This window comes from Carcharhinus amblyrhynchos, chromosome 10, assembly GCF_965287045.1.
Source record: "Carcharhinus amblyrhynchos chromosome 10, sCarAmb.v2.hapA, whole genome shotgun sequence".
NCBI lineage: Eukaryota > Metazoa > Chordata > Chondrichthyes > Carcharhiniformes > Carcharhinidae > Carcharhinus > Carcharhinus amblyrhynchos.
This window is the reverse complement of record NC_137333.1, coordinates 56,927,223-56,945,744: the sequence shown is the minus strand read 5'-3', so window position 1 is coordinate 56,945,744 and position 18,522 is coordinate 56,927,223. Positions and strand designations below refer to the sequence as shown.

Sequence of the window (18,522 nt, the reverse complement as noted above, 5' to 3'; positions counted from 1 at the left end):
TCTGACCTGAAACCCGGCTGCCTCACAGTAATACTACACTGAGGCAGCCTGAGTTGGATCAGAGTGGGACTTCAGGGAGTACTCGCAGCCAATCTAATTGGCCAGTCAGCAGCTCTGCAACCCAAGTAGTATCAGAATTCAGTAGTAGCCACTGCTGGGATTACAGGCAATCCACGAAGATGAAGTTTATAGACGCTAGATTTGAGGTAGGTCAGAGCTACATGGTTCATTGCCTGCTTATTGCAATAGGGGAGACAGATCAGGGGTAGGCAGAAGGGTGGCAGGCAGGCCACCTGTTTTATTTTACTTGCCTTCAAGTATGCCAGTGGGGACTATAGTATTCACACTATGGGTTACCAGGACATTTTAATACACTGCATAATCTTCAACATTTCGTAAATCGAGCAGTTTACGTTAGCCATTCCTGCACTGGCTTATCTGATTGTCTATTCAACAAGCGCTCAGAAATACAGGCTGCAAAGGTCCTCAATTCGAGAATGTCTCAAATTCATTAATCTCAGGACAGCTGACAGCAGAGGCATTGCAATTAAACCACAGCCCATCGCACTAGGAAGGAAAGCATTCCAGCATCTGATCTCACTTTGCTGAAAGTGCATGTGATTGCCTACAAGCTGAGAGGTAGATCAGGTTCAGTTGTGATCTGCTCATCATCTTAATCAGTTGATGTACTCAACACCTACAGGACTGATGATTGAGGAATTGTACCATAAAAATCAAGTGTATTAAAATTGAAATAAGATTCAATAGGGTCTTTTAAGACACTTCTGGATGAGTACATGGGACTTAACAAGGATTGAGCGTTATAGGTAAACCTAGTAGGTAGAGATATGTTCGGCGCAACTTGTGGGCCAAAGGGCCTGTTTGTGCTGTAGTTTTTCTATGTTCTACGTTCTTAAGGCTTTTCTCGATTAGTCATCGTATGGCCACAGCATGAGAATGCCAGTTTGTGGCAATTTTCCATACCTTACGAACCAATTGCAACATTCCATTTAAGGCTTTTCTAGACTGAACAGCAAGGCCCTGCTAAGATTCAAATAGAAATGGAAAGACAGTGTGCTCACATGCATTCCATTGGTGAAATCTTCTCTGTTGTCAGACTATGCAGTGGGGGTGAACACTCAGGGTAGAATATTAAAGCAAAGAAATAAAATTAATTAGGCACCAGAGTGTGGCGATTAGAGGAATTTCACAGTAACTTCATTGCAGTGTTAATGATAGTCTTACTTGTGACTAATAAATAAAGTTTACTTTATCCCTTCACCAAATCCAGATGTATTTACAATAGTTAGTAATATTCAGCCAGGTACATCCCAGTACAGAATACACATCCTGCATGCCAGTAACTTGGACATGCAGGGCTTCCGGATTGGACAGCATTAACTGCCTCAATCGGGAAGCTCAAATTTTGAGAGGTCCACCTCATGCATCTCGTTAAAGTTGTTACAACCAAGTAATTTTCTAGAGTAACACAGTTCACTAAGATAGAAGGCTGTACTTTACTCAGTAGACTGTTCCCCTGTAAATACAAATTTATTGATGGATTTTTCATTATTTGGTGAACATCATGCGTATTGTCACACAATTACCTTCACATCGTGTCAAAAACTGTACAAGGTGATTCTCTGCCTCGTACACAGACTGTTTAAAAAATGTGGAATCAAGTAGTAAAAATGAGTGACAGCAAACCTGTCCCACAATGATTTATATTTGTGTTCAGTGAGTAATGTCAACACTGAGCAGCAATTAGCTGCTCTCCTATTTGCTGTAGGTAGTTTATCACACACAATGGCAGCTGTTGTGTGCATTAGTATTCACTGGTGGTGGATTCTGATAATACCAAAAGTAAACTCCAAGAGACTGAAAGGGTGGAATGCTCTAAAACAATCAATCAATTTCAATAATGTTACTGCTTTAGGTGACAAGTATAATGGAACATGTAATCTACACTGTGTAAAATAAAAGCAAGGAATGGATTGTTTCATGTCTCTGAACTCTGACAGGATTGGGTAACTTTATGTTTTGGGGCACTAATACAATGTGAGGTGTTTCTCACATTGTAGTCACAGGTCAGTGCAATTCTTACCAACTTTTAAATCTCAGGCACTAGATCAACAAACTGTGCTTAAAGCCTCAATATTGAATATGGCAAAAGATAAATGCTTTGTGCTGGCACCAACTGGATTACAGCCCACACAATGCTGAAATCGGAATAATAATATTCAGTCAACTAATATTTGAACTTATACAGGAAGCATGCCATAAACAAGATACTTCTGGCGCAAAATAACTTCTTTGTGAGCATTGTCACATTCTTCTATTAGAAGCAGTACGTTTGTTCTTTTGTATTATTAAACCGATGATGCTGTTGAAAAATTGAAATCAAATCTTAATGAGACAGTGGAATCTCAATTATCCGCCAAGCTGGAGAGACTCCACCTTCTCGACAGTGATTGTCCCTTTAAAAGGAAAACACGACAGAGTCAGGGTCACCTGCTCTAGGTGACCAATGAGGACCCAGAGTAGAGAATTACCCCAAGGAGAGGAGTTCTCCTCGGAAGTGGCATTTCAGAGCTAGCTGCAAACATGCTGCTGCTCTTGAAGATCACTAAATAAATCCCTTTTATTCACTGGTGAAGTATTTGAAAGTGCATCATTCCATTTGGTGATGAGGATAAACCAAGAAAAAAATATTCAAAATGTCTCTCTTTGGGCAAATAGACCCATTTGACTCCTCCAAAGAGGACTGGACACAATATGTAAAGGGTCTTGCTATTATTTCCAAGCAAGTGAAAAAGCAGAGGTGAAATGCAAAGCAATGCTTGTGGAAGTCAGACCTATAACCTCAACTGCAATCTTACAGCCCTGAGTGTGCTTAATTCCAAATCCCGAGTGAGCTCGTGGACTTTGAATGCTCAATTGCAACCTCACCCATCAGTCACTCTCCTGAAATTCAAAATTAATTCGAGGATGAGAGCCAAAGGTGAATTGATCACAGTTTCAATTGCTAAACTGAAGTGATAATCAGAGTATTTTGATTTTGGAGTGACCCTAAATGACATGTTATAGGGTAAGTTAGTTTGTGGCATGAACAGCGGAGGAATTCAATGCAGATTGCTTGCAGAGGCAGACATAAATGTTGAATGAGCAATGGAGATAGCACTGCCATGGAAATTACTGAAAGGTGCAGTAGAGCTGCACAGCACACAAAATGGCAGCATTCATGAAAAGGGACAATCACCACATCCTCCCACACGAGAAATAAATTAACTCACACACTAACTTTACATAGAAAAATGAAGCAAAACACCTCAAAGTGTAATCAGACATAAATTGATAAATAACACATCAGGAAGGGTGACATAAAGCTTGGGCAAAAGATAGATTTAAAAAGCAGTCTTAAAAAGGGAGAAAATGAAGAGGGATAGTTTATTGGGAGGAATCCAGAGCTTAGGGCCTAGATAACTGAAGGTATAGAAGTTATACAGCTAGAGGATGTTACAGAGAAAGGAAAGACCATGAAGAGATAGAATGTGAAGGTGCTGAACTTTAAATTAGGGGTAACGGTAGATTTGGAGTCAATACAGGGCAATCAACAAGGCTCTATGATAGTGCTGGTTAGAATAGAAGCAGCAGAGTTTGAAATGAATTTTTGGTTCAAGCAGGGTGGAAAATGAGAGACTGCCCAAGCGAGCTGGAATAGTTGGCTCTGGAGGTGGCAAAAATATGGATGGCAGTTGCATCAGGGATAGAGATGGTTCTCGGAATCAAAGGCTCACAAAAAAAGAACATTGTCTTTCATAATCAAATGTTGAGAATGAATATCTGCAACTTATATTATGCTACCTTCTAATAGACTGTTAGTGGTAGAAAAGCAATGATAATATGCAACCATAATAACAATATAAAGAAAATGTCTGATGAAAAATAAGACCTGAAATAATATTATTCCTGAACATTGGGAATGGGGTCTGAATAGTACTTCCTTTGTTGGATGAAAAGGGAAATAATAACTTTAGTTTTCCAATACCTAACACTTGGATAAAGAAATACTGAAATAACCCCAAATTCGCAAGAAAAGGATCAAATCTGCTGCTGAATGTAAGTTCGGTCTATTAGCACCAAGTTACAGGCCTTCTCTCTGTTCAGATTGCCACATTATACCTTATATAATGTACCTAGCAGGGACGAGTAAATTTAACTCCAAATGCAAATATAAATGCAAACAGCATAACCAGCAGCACATGTGCAAGCGCAACTAAAAAGGCAGGCAGATTCTGGTATTATCTACTGGCAGCTCTTTGAACAGTTGCATCAACATATAATGAACGTGTGTAAGTAGCAACTCAGGAACTTCTAATGACACATGGCATTTAATGCAGCATAATTTCACATCATTTTTCATTCACACGTAAGTTGCAGTTGATTCCAAATCACAGCCCTGAGGCAGTGGTGAAATGCATTATATTCTACTAAAGTAGTAATATATTGTTGGATTGTGCAATAATAATGAGGTTTTCAGCTTCTACATGCAACGACATTCTATCACTTTGTCATGCAGACATATAATGAGAAAATACAGTAACTTCATAAAGAAAACCAGATGCGGTGTTTACTTACGCTGTGCCTTTGTTGCTTCATCATAATGTATACACAGTCTGCTTCATAGAAATAAACATTCATAAGCTTTATGGGGACAAAATCTAAAAACTAAATAAGAAGAATCTTTCAGGTAATATGAATGAATGATCATCTACCTGTGCATATACTTAGATCCCTATTCTTTCAGCATACAGCACATACACAGAAACAAGTGCACCAGAATAAAGCCTTTAAAAGGCTACAAATGCATGATCCTTCAAGCTTTTCCATTGCAAAGTGGAATATTTAAAAAAAACTTAAAAATGGGTCACATCTGTTCTTCCTGCTGAAGCACAGACTGTTCTTTAGAACGTGAACAGCTTACCTGTGCTCTAAAATGCTTGCAGACCCGAAGTGGAATAAACCCAAAATTTTTCAGAAGTACTCAGCACTGGCTGCTAATGCTGCAGTCAAAAATCATTATATCCATCTGGCACTATGCACCACCCAATCATCCAACTGTAGTTGTAATTAATGTGAATCGGCTTATTCGTCTGAAAAATATATGCACCAAATCCATCTTGCCTAAAGGCTCAATTAGTAAAGGGAGTGAGTAGCTAATTCAGGAAGTTTTGCACTCAGTTGCCACCAACTTGGCTGGCAGTAAATTGCCTCCCATTCAATGTGCCTGCACGAATGTGGCAAAGTCAAGCTTTTGCTATTGCTCCCTCTCTAGTGACCCCTTCTGAATGGAGTTTATGTGCGGATATTTAGTTATGATGCCCAACTTACTTCTTAGGCTCATACCTGACAATGACAACTGAAAGAATGTACTGAAAGGTGACCAGCATCAGTAAAAAAAAATTCAGTGGAATTGATGCCTTAAAAGGAAAAGATACAGAGTGATACTGACAATAATTCATTAATCAGAGAATCCCTACAATACCAAAGGAGGCCTTTTGGCCTCCGACAGATCATCCTGCCCAGGCTCAGCTCGCTATCCTTGTAACCCCACATGTTCCCCTGCTAATCCCCTTAAATCTTGTGACACTAAAGGAGCCATTTAAAATAGTCAATTCACCTAACCTCCACATCTTTGGACTGTGGGAAGAAACCAGAGCATCTAGAGGAAACCCATGTAGACACAAGGAGAATGTGCAAACTCCATACTATTACCAAGGCTCCAATTGAACCTGGGTCCCTGGCACTGAGAGGCAGCAGCCCGAACCACTGTGCCACCCTACACATGCTGTGTACTAACATGTGCAGGTGAAGTTTTGTTCTGTTTGACAAAATATAACCAGCTCCTGCATTGAAACACATATTTTTAAGATGTAGATGTTACCAAAAACAATGGAGATAGAATCCTTTTATGTTTGGATTTTAGGGTGCAGCTGTTAATAGGCTCATCAGTACAGCTGGCACAGTGTTTTTGCATTAGAGCAGTTGGTGAGTCAGATCGTATTAGGATCATAGCTGGAGGTGACACCTTGTTACAGATAAAGGCCAACTGATGGGATGTTATAACAAGTCCTATTGATTACCAATATGTACATTAGTGTAGTTAGTTCAATTACAAATATTTAAATGAGAGCAACCATACAAAATACAGGTATTGTTTACACTCCTCACAGCACGACCAAATGTTAGCCAGGCACATCCATCACCATTTACAGACTTCAAATTATTTGTTGATTGTGTTCTGTTCATCAGAGATTGAAAACTTTAAAAATAAATTTGAGCTTCCAGTTAATAGCTGGATGGATGACACAAGGAACCAAGTGCCCACACCGGCAGGAAAACAACTGTGTTTCCCACTCCCATTGGCAGCTTCTTTAAGGTGGGATTCATTCATCTGGAAGATGCCAATAAGCTCATTTTGAGCAACCCGCCAGCCTGCCCTGCTGCTCCAAGACCTGAATGCCCTTCTTAAAGGGCATCCTGAGCTCCACACATGGAGACAGGTTCCTCCCCACCAAAAAAATGAAATAGTACCCCCACTCTCCAGGGGAGCACCAAACACTCCCAAAGCGGGGCTTCCTCACCCCCACCCACAAATAATGGGTCATTCACCAACACAACACAGGCCTGAGGGTGACCTGACCTAACTCCACCTCTCAGGCCCCCCCACTCAGGGCTCCTTTCCCCACCTCTCAGGCCCCCTACTCAGGGCTCCTTTCCCCACCTCTCAGGCCCCCTACTCAGGGCTCCTTTCCCCACCTCTCAGGCCCCCTACTCAGGGCTCCTTTCCCCACCTCTCAGGCCCCCTACTCAGGGCTCCTTTCTTCCCCCCTTCTCAGACCCCCCATTCAGGGCTCCTTTCCCCACCTCTCAGGCCCCCTACTCAGGACTCCTTTCCCCACCTCTCAGGCCCCCCCCACTCAGGGCTCCTTTCCCCACCTCTCAGGCCCCCCCCACTCAGGGCTCCTTTCCCCACCTCTCAGGCCCCCCCCACTCAGGGCTCCTTTCCCCACCTCTCAGGCCCCCCCCACTCAGGGCTCCTTTCCCCGCCTCTCAGGCCCCCCCCACTCAGGGCTCCTTTCCCCACCTCTCAGGCCCCCCCCACTCAGGGCTCCTTTCCCCACCTCTCAGGCCCCCTACTCAGGACTCCTTTCCCCACCTCTCAGGCCCCCTACTCAGGGCTCCTTTCCCCACCTCTCAGGCCCCCTACTCAGGGCTCCTTTCCCCGCCTCTCAGGCCCCCTACTCAGGGCTCCTTTCCCCGCCTCTCAGGCCCCCTACTCAGGACTCCTTTCCCCACCTCTCAGGCCCCCTACTCAGGGCTCCTTTCCCCACCTCTCAGGCCCCCTACTCAGGGCTCCTTTCTTCCCCCCTGTTGTAAGCATGGTGATTTCAGGCAGCCCAGTGATCAACATCTGCATTCCTGCCTGCCAGCTGTGAAAATTCTGAAGTGGCCAGGTCACTTTTATCTCTTTCCCTCCTGGTTACCTGGCAGGATTTTAAATCATTGCAGCATTCCATTCTGCAGAAGAGTTTTTTCTTTCTCCCTGTCAGAGCTGCAGATGAAAGCAGGCCCCTCCGAAGTCCTCGGACAGAGAGGAGATGTCACTTTCACCTGGGGTGGGGGGAGGGGAGGTCCAGTTTGCACAGCTGTGCACTCAGCCCCAATGTATGCAAACAGCTTTGATTTGAAGTCTCTGAGGTTTTCTAGCAAGCTAAATTCTTTAAAACCCTCTACATTCCAAATCAGAGATCTATAGAATCCCTACAGTGCAAAAGGGAGTCTTTTGGCTCATCAAATCTGCACTGACTCTCCAACAAAACATTTTATCCAGAATCATCCCCTGCCCTTTCCCCATAACCTCATATTTACCCCATTATCCTCCTAATCTACACATTTTGGAATACAAAGGGACAATTTAGCATGCCCATTCCATCTAACCGGCATACAAAACCAGACTGCCCAGAGGAAACCCACTCAGATATGGGGAGAACAAGTAAATTCCACACAGATAGTAACCCAAAACTGGATTTGAACTTGGTCCCTGATGCTGTGCGGCAGCAGCGCTAATCCCTGTGTCACCTAATGGAACCATAGAGGCTACAAAGGTACCATGGAACACTGCAGTGCAGAAAGAGACCCTTCGGCCCATCGAGTCTGTACCGAACACAATCCCACCCAGGCCCTACCCCCATATCCCTACATATTATACCCACTAATCCCTCTAACCTACACATCCCTGGACACTAAGGGGCAATTTCTTAGCATGGCCAATCAACCTCACTCGCACATCTTTGGACTGTGGGAGGAAATCAGAAGAAACCCATGCAGACATGAGGAGAATGTGCAAACTCCACACAGACAGTGACCCGAGCCGGGAATCAAACCCAGGGCCCTGGAGCTGTGAAGCAACAGTGCTAACCACTGTGCTACCGTGCCACCCCAACCTTTAACCTTTCACAAATTCAGCCTGAACTGCTTTCAGAAAAAGATTCCATTGACAGCTCAATGGATTTCTAACATCCTCCAGCCACCTGTGTTTATATCAATTTCCCTCTATGCTTGAATTGATCTCAATACCCCATTGATTCTGACCACAATACTGACAGAGGCTAAGCCTCATTGATAGTCCTGACTTCCTCAAAATGATTGTCATTTGCAAACCACCTCAAAGAGGAAGTTAAATCACAGATTGTTAATCAGCCTTGGACTCTGACACCACTGTGGTCAAGATCAATGGGATACTTAAGGTGCATTCAACCATGAAGGGAAATAAAAATAAAAATAGGTCGCTGAAGGGTAATAAAAAATCCATTGAGTTGGTAGCTGAATCTTTTACGAAGCACTGCATATTGAACTTGTTACAGATTGAAGGCTTCAAGTGTGATGGAGAGGGTTTCAATGATTTCAGCTTGCTAAGAAACCTCAGCAACTGCAAATCAAAACTGTGTGCATACATTGGGGCTGAGTGCATAGCTGTGCAGAATGGAATCCCTCCTTGCTGCAGTGACATTGACATCTCCTCTCTGTCAAAGGACTTCAAAGGGGTCTGGTCACACCTGCAGCTCTGACAGAGAGAGGAAAATCTCTGCTGCCGAACGGAGACTAAAGTGACCTGGCCACTTAAGAATTTGCACAGCTGACAGGCAGGAAGGCAGATATCGATCACAGGATTGCCTGAAATCACCATGTCAGGGATGATCTTCAGGTTTGCCAGGGCTAGAAAAGGTAGACACAATAAGAAGTCTGACAACACCAGGTTTAAGTCCAACCGATTTATTTGATAGTAAACTCACAATGCGAGGCTTTACAACTAACCTGCTATTCAAGTCTTAAAGAGGTCTTAGTTGTAAAGACTCGCATTCTAATTAGTAATGGTAAACTGTCTGTGCTGTTATATGCTCTGCCTGAGGCCAGAACTCTCCATTCATCTGACGAAGGGGCAAACCCTGAAAGCTTGTGAGTTTACTATCAAATAAATCAGTTGGACTTAAACCTGGTGTTGTCAGACTTCTTATTGTGTTTACCCCAGTCCAACGCCGGCATCTCCACATCATAGAAAGGGCAGCCCAGCCAAGACACCCCCACCCGAGCGATGAATGACAAGTTCAGCCCTTGCCGCCAGCCCACCCAACCCCAGGACCATTAAGGGACACATCCTTTGCAGTTTGACAGCAGCAGATATGTCCAATGGCCATTTGCCCATCTCTTCGAGTCCCCATGGGGCCCCAAGGGTCAGGGTGTCAGTGTCCAAGTGCCAGGGGACAGTTCACTGCTGGCACTGCCAAGGCACGTGGCCTGAGGAGGAGCTGAGTAGTGAGGGGAGGGTCTGGGGGAAAAGGGACTATGGAGGTTCTCATGGGAAAGGGGTGAGCTTAGGAAGAGGGGACTGGGTGGAGTGTCTGGGAAGAAAGGGGTTCTGTGTAGTCAGCCTGATGGGGGAGCGGACTTGAGTGGGGATTGGGTTGGATAAACCTCATGCCTGTGTGGTGTGGGGGGCCAGGATGCCTCTCACTGGTGAGGGGTTGGTGATGCTTCCTTGACCCATTGAGCGTGCCTGACGCTGATCACTGGTGGGTGAGTAGCAAATGGTATTCAAATTAGACTTCATGCCTGCTAATTACATTTATAGTGAATGTGAACATGCATTGAAGGGAACCCTATCGGGGGGCGGGTGGCATCGTGACAGATTTGATACCCGGCACAAAACCCACTCTTGTGTCAACACCCAATTTTCTGGTCCTTCGCAATCAGAGCTCGTGAGCCTGGAGAATCCCACTCATCATCTCAAAACATACGCACCTTATAAACCTCATAACTGTAACAGATTTAATGCTATAAACTATATTCTGGGCTTCATCCAAGAACCAGAGGAATATTGTTTGTTTTTAGAATTCAGAAAAAATTGAGTCAATTCTGTGCTTTGCAACAGGTCCTTTTCTTGCCATAGCCAAAGTGTCACAGAAGAGGTTTGGGGAATTGCACTTTTGGTTTTCAAAATTTCAAAAAGCCAAATAATACTTTTACAATTCAAGTTCTATAAACATCTTACTCATCATTCTTTGGAATGTCATGAATATTCTAAAAACGTAGCTCCACACTCATGGGTAACTTGGGACTATTATTTCACCGATGTGGAAAAAGTTTGAATATCACAATAAGCTGTTACTAGTTTCAGAGCCTAATCATGTCACAAAAATTTCAAGTGGGCAGCACGGCAGCACACTGGTTATCATTGCTGCCTCACAGTGCCAGGGACCTGGGTTCAATTCCAGCCTCGGGTGACTGTGTGGAGCCTGCATGTTCTCCCTGTGTCTGTATGGGTTTCTTCTGGGTGCTCTGGTTTCCTTCAACAGTTCAAAGGTGCCCCTTAGTGTCAGGGAGATAAGCAGGGTAAATGCATGTGGCTAAAGGATAGGACCTGTGTGGGATTGTCAGTACAGGCTCGATGGGCCAAACAGCCTTTTTCTGCACTGTAGGGATTCTATGATTCTATGAATATGCCCCTTCGGACGTCAGGCTATCTGAAAAACAGGGTGTCCAGATTTGGAGTGGATCTCAGACTAGAATGGCCAATTACTGGAGCTGCAGTACCTGTTGTTTCTAACTCTTTAACTAAGATGGAGGATGTTAGTGCTGAGAAATGGAAACAGTGTCAGATCAAGGCCATTAACCAGAGCACAATGAGAAGCAGCACAATTAGAAGCAGAGTAAAGTTCCTGTGTTTCTGTCCCAGCAGCGTTCCATAGTTTCAATCTCAGAAGACTGCACAATGCTGATATTTCCTCAGCAGTCATCATGTGATCTCAATGAGTAACACTGTTGAATTACTATCAGAACAACTTGGACTCCTACCCACGAGGAGCTAAAATAAGACTAAGACTATCTAAATTAATTCACAACAGTCTCGGAAACTTTAATCATATCTGTTTGAGTTGGATTATAACCCAAGTCCCAAAGGTGAAAGGTTTAATTTTTCATGGCTGCCCAATTCTCTGCTAAGTTTCTGAAGGTGGCAGTATCACAGAAATTCTAATTATAGGAGGCTTTTGTGCACAGACACAAATTGTTAACCATGATCAAAATCCATAAATCAAGCTCTGCAAAATTATTTTAAAATTCGAAGGTTTTGCCTTACCTGTTCATTTCAAAACATTCTATATGGCACAATTCAGAAATCAAGCTTGCACCAAAACCCTCAACAGAATAAGGATATTTATGTTGACATGGTTTGTCCTGGCAATGACCACAGCTATAAAAACAAACTTGTGAAGCAAAATTTTATCCCAATTTGACCAATCCAAAATTTCCAGGGTGTAGGCAAACTAAAATATATTTTCCAACAACAGAAATTAACAATTATTTTGCAGCATATCACCCCTCATCTTCTAACAATTGATATGTTCCAACCAATATATTACCAAGTGAAAGCAAGCTTTCCAGAAAGGGAATTGTATTTAGCAATGCTTGCAGAACCAGATGTTTGCATTTTCTTGATGAACTGAAAAATAATGTTTTTTTATTTCACCAGCAGGTGTTGTTATTCTCTTTACTGCTGTTGGAACAGCAATTCTGCAGAATTTCTTTCATCTTTCAGAGTTTTTAAGCAACAAAACAGCAATCTTCACCACGTGTGTATACAAATGTCACAATAAGGAGGTATGAATGTTAAGCTGGATTCCACTGGAATAAAAATGTCACTCAAGATCTACCTGCAGACTTTATCTAGAGTATCAGGGGATTGGTCACATCTCATTACTACACCAGTTCTGGATCACACAAACATCTACTATTCAAAGATTAATAACCTACAGAATACCAAGAAAAATTGAGAACACTTGGACAACTCTGTCTCACCCAAAAAAGATAGTACAGAAAGTAAGCATTGCTGAAAAAGCTGAGGCTTTTCATCTTGCACTCATTAGGACAAATGCAAGAATGCCAAATTTCAAAAGATCTCAGCAATTTATACTGGAGGAAAGGGTGAAGGTTGGTTGGCAAAACAACTCATATTGGCTAAGGCATTGCCAAGGACAGATGGGAAATATAGGGCCCCAGCGACTCAAAAAAAATGCAATACATAACTAGTAGCTAATCATTTTGAGTGTACTCAATATCATTGAGTTAGATAGGCACCATTGATTTGGATTGTCAGTTAAAAATTTCAAAACCAGAGCCAGTTCAAATTTTATGTAAGGAAAATGGCAGTTGAGGAGATTATTCCATGTCTCCTCTAAATGCTGGGAGCTGATTAGCCTCAGCTGGCTAGATGACTAGCGCGTGGTTCAGATCAATGCCAACAGGATGGGTTCAGCCCCATTCTGGCTGAGATCTTCTTAAGACTTACCTGCCTTTACTACAGCTGCAAGTGGAAGACAATGGAAAACTATCACTGAGAAAAATGGCTGAGAAAACAACTCAAGATGAAGCATCAACAGACAATGAGCCAAGGACCTTGCTTCAAGCAGAACACACAGGACATGACATGAATAGGAATGTTCCATTTATGTTCAGTTCAGTAAAATTATCGAACATTACAGGAGAAAACTTCCATAAAGCCCACTTCCAGGCACAGGGATTACTGCAGACTCCACACAATCACCTGAGGCTGGAATTGAACCCAGGTCCCTGGCACTGAAAGGCAGCAATGATAACCAGTGTGCTGCCGTGCTGCCCACTTGAAATTTTACTTCCTATGTGGTTCTATTCAAGCAAACAGCACATACACTTTGTATTAACCGGTTGTAGTGTGTCATCCAGTATTATATGTGCCACTGAACGGCTACATCCAAAGCAGGATGTTCAGGAGCGTGTGTGGTGCATGATACATGGTGCACGATACATGGTGCACTGCTTGTCTAAACTTCTTAAAGGCAGCTTTTCCCTCTTAAGAGAGCTCCACTCATGCAATAGAAGCACTGCAAATATCAGGATGGCTTTGCAGGCCTAAAAGCCCAAGAAAGGAATGGGAGCCATTAGCAAGGGAGGGTAATTCCCATTTTCTGGCCTCAAAGACCTGTGCTGGGAAAGACTCAGTTACATTACATGGGTGATCAAAGTCAATGAATGCATCTTCAAAAGGCCATTCCTATCTATCACACAACTGAATTCTCTGAATGCTCAAGGCACACCTCCATCACCCACCCATCAGCAATCATAACTCTTGCTTAAATTTACATAGACTCTGTCACACCCTCTCACATGTATCAATGCTACCAGTCTCACATGTCTCTCCATTTTCACATACCTCTATCTATTCAGCTATGACAGAAATATTAGCCAAAAACATTGCAATATACTCATTAACATGCTTGTTATCTTTTCCAAACTTGCTTCATCCTTGGCAACCACTAAGGTCAATTTTATGAAGCATCTGCTCTCTTTACAATTGGTACTGACTATTTGGACCAATTAACAAAGAAAATATATCCAACAGTAAGAGAAATACCTAGAAGCTATAAACTATTTCTTTATGCCTTTGATTTACTGTTAAGTTTGCATCTCTTAATGGGATAGATTTTCTTCAAGATAATGTTATGGCCAATATTTCCCAACTGGCAATACATTTTTTCCTCATCTCTTTTCCTGTATAGGACAGAATAATTCAATATAGTGATGGAGACCTCACGAACCTTATCAGGAGAACAGCAGCTTATAGACACTGGCACTTCGCAAAAAAAGATCATTTGTGAAAATGAATGACAAGCTGTGGTACAATTCATTCTGTGAGCTTTTATCTTTAAACTGTGATGCATGTTTTTATTTTCAGATAAAAGGACAGGGTTGTTACAGCCCACACTTATGAATCACGATGCAGTGACTTAATTGAACACCTAGCACTAACCTGTAAATTTTCGTATCTATATTGTCTTTACTCATTGACTTTATCAAAAAGGTACAAGGCAGTGAAGGCTATTTTATTCCCATGTCCATTTTTACACTACTGGTATAGAAATACATGGCCCTAGTTTTTCTGTCATTTTTAAAACCTTCCCTCTTTGGCATTTTCCCCCCCACCCAACATGCCCACCCCTCCCCCATTCTTTATTTGAGAAGATGAAAAACGTATTTGAAAAGGGCACAAAGAAGGATAAAGGGGAGCACGTCATTTAAGAGGGTCTTTGTTTAATTTTATCATGTTTTTATTCAAAGCTGAAATCAGCTCTAATGTAAATATATTGCATTAATTACATTGAAATTAATCTTATTACCATTTTCATTCTGTTTAGGACTATAAAAAATGACCAACTTAAAATTTCCAATCAGAAGAAGTAACAGTTTATTTTGTAGCTCCAAGTACAGTGATGTACACCAGCGGTCAAATTCAAGGATCCCACTTCTCGTGATTCAGAAAATAAATAAACCAATTAGTATTGTACAGTGTGAAATCATTTTATTATTCCAGGTCTTTACTTAACACACCTCATTTGAGGTGGGTGTGGGCCACTAAATTTGATTTTAAAATCCTTGGCTGAGGAAGAAAACATTAGCCAGACTTCCTATTTAGAATCAAGGGTTAGGCGCAACATTATCCTGAAAGACCAAATTACCCGTCAATGCAAACTATTCAGACTCATAATTCATGGTCATCAATGAGACCACTTCTCGGTAGGAGTTACCATTTCCAGAAGATGATATTAGAGAAAAGGAAATCAGATTATGGAAAGATAAGAGAATTCTAAGACATGTTATCTCAAACTTTAAAAAAACAGCAAACCAACTGCATGTTATTTTTGGCATGACGTTTATTCTGCATTGTGTTTAGATGTGAGGTGAGACTTACATCCAAATATTCTGGCACATTTATTTTGAGTTGTGTTTGAAAATCAACTCAAATAAAGTAAATACAGGTGCTGTCAATGTAGCGAGATGTCTGCTGGCTAACGCCACTCTGCAATTAGAAATTTCTGCACCAAATCCTGTACTTCTTGGCTATTAATGATGCGATTTTTTAAAACCACTGGGAGGCACCAACAGTGAATACATATCTAGTGTTGCTGATCAGTATAACATCAACACAATGGATTTTCTTCCTTTGACTACACTCAAGACTTTTTCAAACAGACCTTATTTTGCAATAAATAATCACCAATATAATAACGACTTACAGATCTATTCCCAAAAATATGTTTGCATTCAACAGGCACTGCTCTATAATAGCCTCTGTACACAAAACAGGGAAGCATCTTAATTCTGAATCTAGAGATTTGTAAGACACATTCAAAAGCTATTTTTCTCCTTATTTCCACAACACACTCCAATCACTGATAATGACTGCTTATTTCATGTAAAATTTGAGTTGCCAGTCAGTTGACGTCAACCTGTCTGATCAAAAGGTACGCTTTCTACACTATGTGAAGTATCTAAATGTGAGCTGGAATCCACTGTCACTTCCCTCCCATGGATGATAGGCGTTAGTGCCAAGCTGTCTGAAAGCTTGTGTCTCTTCCCTCAACTCTATTATAGAGTTCTGAACAGAACTGATATTCTCAAATCTGATTACCGTGCATTATGATAGTTCAGCTGAATAGATCTTTTCAACACACAGGAGCATCAAAGTAATGCTCTTGATGAAATAAGCATATATAACTTCTCAGAGAAAGAAAACCTACAGTAAAACAAGAATTTTCCAATTAATTGCGATTACCATTTCTTTTCAGTTTTTACAAGTCGCCGGAGTAGCTCAAAAGGAGAGCAGAGAGGCAAGTACTTCATCAGCAGAGGCACTCAAGCTTTGAGATGTTAAGGAGGGCAGGATCAGAAGGGAACAGACCTTCCTTTCATGGGGTGGGAAGGCAATAAGATTCACACATTATGCTCTTTTTTTTGTTTTTACAAAACATGTATAGCGATCTAGCTTTTTTCTTCATGCAATGGACTAGTTAGTTGAGTGCCCATCCTTTCAAAAGATCTTAAAACCTTTAGTTGTGACTGAAACTGGAGTCTTCAGCACCTCTGCCCCGTCATCTGTAGCCTGCACAGGCAAAAAAGAAATTGGCATGCACACACAAAAGATACGATTCCATTACATACTTAATGACCACTTCACTTCTGCCTCCACAGTTGCAAAGCAACAAGCAGACACTCACGAACTCTCTAACAAGCCAATCTTGTCTAATCATATAGTCTTAATTGGGAGAATAGGAATAGCAAAGACTTAGCTCACAACAGCAGTAAAGCTGGCTTTTTATTGCCCGGCATGGGTTTGGTAATAAACCTGCTCTTCCTGACCCTTAAAGCTTCCCTTTTGTCCATCAGGGGGGCGTACAAGAAATACAAATACAATTATTCACTGCAAGTAATTAAGCTCACCACAAAATGCCAAAACATACATGTCTGCGTTCCATGTAGACAGTGTGGATGTTTGGCTTCAAAAGCAAAGGAGCAGAAGATTAAAACCTGTTAGCAGTAGAGGGGAAAAAAGGCAACATGACTGAATACAAAAAGAATAAATTGTTTGTTTTCTCATCAGACTTTGCTCAAAGGCATTAGCAAGCCTAGAAATCCTGTAAACTCCCCTCTAGTCTGTCTCTTCTTTTTTTCCTCCCCTCCATCTCTCTTTTTGCCAAAATGAAGTAAGTAACTTTGCTCCGAGACCTTGAATAGAATGACAGCAGGCTGCTGGTGGTGGGGATCTGAATAATTGATCTATACTGAATCCATTTAAAAAAACGATGCGTGACAAAACATGGATGTTTACCCAAGCAGCCACATTCTGCCAATCGAACAGCTGCCTGAGCCCAAAATATTGCTCTCCAATAGCTTCATAAATTGTGGGCATTTTTCCTTCATAAAGCACTTCACATTCATACAAGCCACAGGGCATAACCGACGAGTTTAATGGCAGTCTGTTGTTTACTAGCTGAAGGCTTAAGAACTGCCACATAGGTGCTTCAATACAGCAAAAGATACACTGAAATTTATTTTTTTTAAAAAAAGGACATAGCTTGTCAACAAAACAAGGGACCATTATAAAACACTAACTTTCTGACTCGTGACCTATTCAGAGGGCACAGTGCAGAATTACAAGTTGAGGCGCTGCAGTAAAACCTGCATGAGATGTCATACAAAATGCTACCCCAGTTTTGTTTTAAATCAGGTGAACCTTTACTTGGGATATTGCCACTAGTTTGATTGTGAGCATCTTGAGAAAGAAGCACATAAATCACTCTGACACAGGAATGTGTAACGGTATACGGCACCATAACACAGCGTGTTCTTTGCAGCTACTCGGATCAGAGACAATACTGTTGATCAGCTCACCATTCTGAAGGCACTGGTTATCCCACAGCCATCCTGCAGTAGATAAGAATTTTTCCCCCTTATGTCCTTCTGCACATAATAATGCACTGTGCTCATAGCAAGAGCAAATCAGTCAACAACTGCGCGCAGAAGATCCAGATCCTTTTACAGACATTAAGTGATTCTCACACAGAACCTGAACACTCAGTTGAATCCAGGCTTCGCATACATACACTCGCTAACGAAATGAATGGGAAGCAGCAGCCAATCCCCGCATGCCTCAGAATGACAAGCACACATGTAGTCTAATTTCAGGCTGTACCAAAACAAGAAAGAGAAGAGGGGGACTCGCATGTAGGCAATCTTGGAACAAATGTCGCTCTGGAAAGAACATTTCATTAAGCTTGACACACCGGCCAAATTAGCACTGATTTTTTTTCTCTCTCTCTCTCCCCCATTAGCTGTATTAGCGATGGCAGTTTAATGAATTATTGCAGGGTTTAATGTAGTTTAAGGACCCCGCTGTTCCATGGTTATTGTGTTACACTCAGCAGTCTCAGAAGAATAGTTTTTGCAAATCTGTGGTTTCAAAAGAAGAAACACAAAAGTAGTCTCAGAAGACATCAGTGAAATCAGTCCTGTTGCTTCGGTGACATTATTAATCCCATAATCAACCTCATGAGTTGATATTGCATACTTCTGTCTCAGTGTTAACCTTTC

General features: G+C 41.9%; 1 protein-coding gene across 5 annotated transcripts in view; it reads right to left on the bottom strand.

Moving 5' to 3' along the window:
- Positions 1-17,877, bottom strand: part of tenm4 (teneurin transmembrane protein 4) — a 582,746-nt gene extending 564,869 nt beyond the window's left edge. For all 5 annotated transcript variants that reach the window (XM_080197086.1, XM_080197087.1, XM_080197090.1 and 2 more), the window contains exon 1: positions 17,824-17,877. The gene's annotated coding sequence lies outside the window, so the exon portion shown is untranslated. The remainder of the gene's footprint in view (positions 1-17,823) is intronic.
- Between the last annotated feature and the right edge of the window lie 645 nt (positions 17,878-18,522).